This window comes from Microtus pennsylvanicus, unplaced genomic scaffold (assembly GCF_037038515.1).
Source record: "Microtus pennsylvanicus isolate mMicPen1 unplaced genomic scaffold, mMicPen1.hap1 Scaffold_71, whole genome shotgun sequence".
NCBI classification, from domain to species: Eukaryota; Metazoa; Chordata; class Mammalia; order Rodentia; family Cricetidae; genus Microtus; species Microtus pennsylvanicus.
The window spans coordinates 87,501-91,924 of NW_027461005.1; positions in this window are offsets into that span (position 1 = coordinate 87,501).

The following is a 4,424-nucleotide window of genomic DNA, read 5'->3' on the forward strand; positions in this document are numbered from 1 at the left end:
TTTTTTTTTTTTTTTTAATGTATAATATATATTATATCTTCCTAGACCTGACGGGTCGACCAGTTGTCTCTGTGCACTTCCTTTTTTTTGACGGACTGGAAGCGGGTCGACCAGTTGTCCGATTAAATATTTGGCCTTAAAATGCTAAGTACCGGGGTCGACCAGTTGGCCTTGTGAACTTGGGTCGACCAGTTGTCTTTTTCCATGTCTTGATTGACTGATGTCATTCTTCAATGTGTTGGTGGTTAGTTTATCTCTTTTGTTCTCTATGCCAACACGCCCCACTCACCAAACACTTTTTTTTAATTTATTTATTTACTTATTTTTATTTTACTTTTTTATTATTTATTTATTTATACATACATACATACATACATACATACATACATCCTGTCTATCTGTCCAGATGGGGCAGGGGTAGAAGGGGCTAGCTATGAGAGGAAGGTGCTCGGTGGGCATCCAGTTGTAAATAAGGCTGGGAATAAATAGCTGAATATTAATTCATTTGAGTAATATTAAAACTGTTCAAGTAGAAAACAATTGCTTTCTTTTTCTGTTTGCCCAGAGATCTGACTGACTGCAACTTGGAAAGAAGACGGCCCTGCTGGACAGAGACCTCCCTCCTGCTTTGGGTGGGTCGACCAGTTTACATGTTTATTTCCACGTTTTGTCTTTTATGGATTGAATGCATGTGTCTCTCTCTTTTTTTTTTTTTTTTGGTTTTTCGAGACAGGGTTTCTCTGTGGCTTTGGAGCCTGTCCTGGAACTAGCACTGTAGACCAGGCTGGTCTCGAACTCACAGAGATCCGCCTACCTCTGCCTCCCGAGTACTGGGATTAAAGGCGTGCGCCACCATCGCCCGGCTCTCATTTTTTTTTTTCACGATTGCTTGCTTGCTTGCTTGCTTACTTACTTACTTACTTACTATCTGTTCAGCCCATCTCATTTACTTACTTCTTTAAAAAAAATGACCCACCTAGTTATTTACTTACTTACTTACTTACTTACTTGTTCATTCATTCCTTCACTTCCTTATCTTCTTTCATATATCTGTTTATTTATCTGCTGATTTAGCGTGACTCATTTACTTATTGAATGTTTCAATTATTATTTAGTTTTATTCATTTATTCATTCTTTATGTCTATTTTTATGTATGTATTTACTTACTTTCTTAATTTTTTTTTTACTTTTTAAAATTTACTTAAATTTTTTCTTTCTTTGGGAATGTAGATTCTTTCTTCCTTTCTTCCTTTCTTTCCTTCTTTCTGTCTCCTGACTGTCACTGGCTAAGAAAATGGTGGCCTCCATGTCACTGGTCAGCATAGCAGCTCCTAAAATGGAATTTGATGAAGGGATACATAGATAGATAGATAGATAGATAGATAGATAGATAGATAGATAGATAGATAGATAGATAGATGGGATGCGCACACGCTCACACACACACACACACACACACACACATATGCACGCACGTGCATGACATGTACAGATGGGGGGCGATTCCAATGTTTTCAGAGGAAGGTGCTCGCTGGTAATAATAAATGTGCTGGTAAATAAGGCTGGAAATAGCTGAATATTAAATCATTAAAACTCTTCAAATAAATAAAAAGCAATTCCATTTCTCTCTCTCTCTCTTTCTCACCATATACCAGCACATCTGAACTGACTGCAACATACAAAAGAAGAAGAAACACGGAAAGAAGACATCCCTGCTGGACAGGATCTGAGATGAGAATAAATTCATCGAATGGCTGCCAACAGCATTTCATTGAGAAGAGATTCCACATTTTATGCTGTACAGTTACTTAGTTATATAGATAGATAAAGAGAGGCCTGTGAACTGGGGTGGGCTGTGGCTTCTCAGGTCACCTCAGGTCAGGGAGGGGCTGAGGAGTGTCCCATTGGCCTTGACAATAGGCAGGAGTCAGAGGTTAATGTCAGGGCAGGGCCTGAGAGTTCCTCAAAGGGAATGAATGGAGACCCTTGCTTACCTAAGAAATGCCTGACCTTGGAAAAGGACTTGTGGAAAGCGGGCCCTTGAAACTGTGGTTTCACGTCTTACTAGAAAGCTCCCTCTTGGAAGGGAAAGTCATCATGATATCTTACTCTTTTCCCAAGGATACCCTACCTACCCTTCTGATCATTCTTACTGAATTAAGTCTTCCACTGCAAATAAATAAATAAATAAATAATAAATGAAGTGGGTGAGTGAGTGAGTGAGTGAGTGAGTAAGTAAGTAAGTAAGTAAGTAAACAAGCAAATACGTGGATGGACAAATAAATACAAAGTTTGCTGTTGTTGACTGACTTTTGATTTCATAATGAATCTCTCTCTCTCTCTCTCTCTCTCTCACACACACACACACACACACACTAAATATACAATAAAAGGAAGCATAACACCTTTACTCAGGGGGCAGAGTGAACTCTGAAAGTTTTCCAGGCGGGGGGGGGGGGAGAGACAGAATATAAGAACAAAATGAGAAACAAGGAAAAATAGTGTTGGCTGGCTGGCCGGCTTTCAGTTCCCTGACAGAAATGAGCACATTGTGGAGGAAACACAAAGTTGTTACACTATGTGGGTGTGATGAGGAGAGATTGTGAGTGAGTGTCCTGTCAGAACAAAGTTAGTCCCATAGTTGATGAAATTCATTATCCCAAAACTTCAGCAGAATATATCCCAAGTTTGCAAATGTGTGATCAGCTTGTGACAGGTTGGGCTGGAGATGCTGAGAACTGGGGAGCCCTCAATGCAAGAGCAGACACTCATTCCCATGAAGAGGGAGAGAGGGAGGGAGGGAGGGAGGGAGGGAGGGAGGGAGGAAGGGAGGGATCATTCATTCCTATACTCAAGTTTAAAGAAAGATGAGTGGCTATCTATGGAGAGACCACTCACAGATATGAAAAATCATTTCCTAAAAATCAAATTTCTCAGTCAGTATGCAACTGCTATGGTGCTTCTCCTAGATAGAGCAAAACACACAAACAAACTGATTCCTTGATCTAGAGCCACAGTGCACATGCTGTGGAAAAGGGGACATGGCCAACTTGAATCACAATATTCATCAGAGCATGAAAAGAGCGTAAAAAGGACACAGAGGAGAGATAATTGTGGTCCTTCCTTCCTCCCTCCCTCCCTCCCTCCCTCCCTCCCTCCTTCCCTCAGGAAGTGACTGACAGATGAGACTTTGTCCAAGCAGGTTCTGTCTGAAATACCAGACTTGAGTTTCCCCCTCTGTGGGTATTAGCTAATCAGTCCTCCCTTCTTTCTGTAGGAAGGTGGTGCATGTCTCTCAGAACTTACCTGGTTTCCTCTGCACCAGGTGAACCAGGGAAAAGCTTTCTAAGCCTTATTCAGACCTATAGAGGCTGCGCTGTGTGTGACTTCAGAGACCTCAGGGAGTATAGGGGTGGGTGGGTGCTTGATGCTTCAGACTCATGTCATTGAAGGACATAACATAGTCTGGATTCACAGAGATTCACAACACAGAGCCATTGTCACTTACTAACAGCTCAGGACACCCAGAGCTAACAAGAAATTGCAGTCTCAGCCGGGCTTTAATCACAGCACACACACAGATCTCTGTGAATTCAAAGATGGCCTGATTTACAGAGTGAGTTTTAGGACAGCCCAAGATACACAAAGAAACCCTTTCTTGAAAAACAAAGCAAAACAGCAAAAGAAAGAAAGAAAAGGAAAAAGAAAAAAATGGCAGTCTCTTTCCACTCTCTCCTCCATTGGCTCTTAAAGAGCTCTCAAGCTGAACTGGAGACCATGGTGTCACTCAAAACTGGGAAGCCAGAAACCTTAGGGGGGTCACAGGAGTCGGACTGACTGCAGCACTTGATGCCTCAACCCTGCTAATGGCTGTGATATAAGGCATGGTAAAATACGGGCTTTGGCAGAGCGCTACTCCCCTTTCTCTATTATTATTGCTACACAACGAAAAGGACCGGGGGGGGGGGGGGGGGGGTGATGATGTGCAGTCAGTGCTGGTATTGAAATCTCACTGACTCCTTCCGCACTCCTTGTCAATTCCCGACTTTGTCAAATCAACTATCGTGAATCTTTGATGTGGGTTGGCCCTTTAGGAACTCAGAGAAACAAGACAGACAGACCTGTTTCATCCCAGAAACCTCCCAGTTCCTGAGCCCTAGCCCTGGAAGTCTCAAAGCCATCACATCCAGAAATCTCTCTAGTCCCTGCTAGTGGTGAACTCACTTCGTCTTCCCCAGGACCACTAATTATTTCTCCATGTTTTCCTGTGAGATCTGAGGCCAGCTTTCTTCTTCCTCCCTCTGGCCTCTCCACGAACGATCTCCATTCTCTAGACAACATGTCTAGAACCGAGTCTTATAGGCACCGAGAGAGTGTGTCTTGAGGGCAGTTGGCGTTTCTAGGACACGAGTGACATCACAAA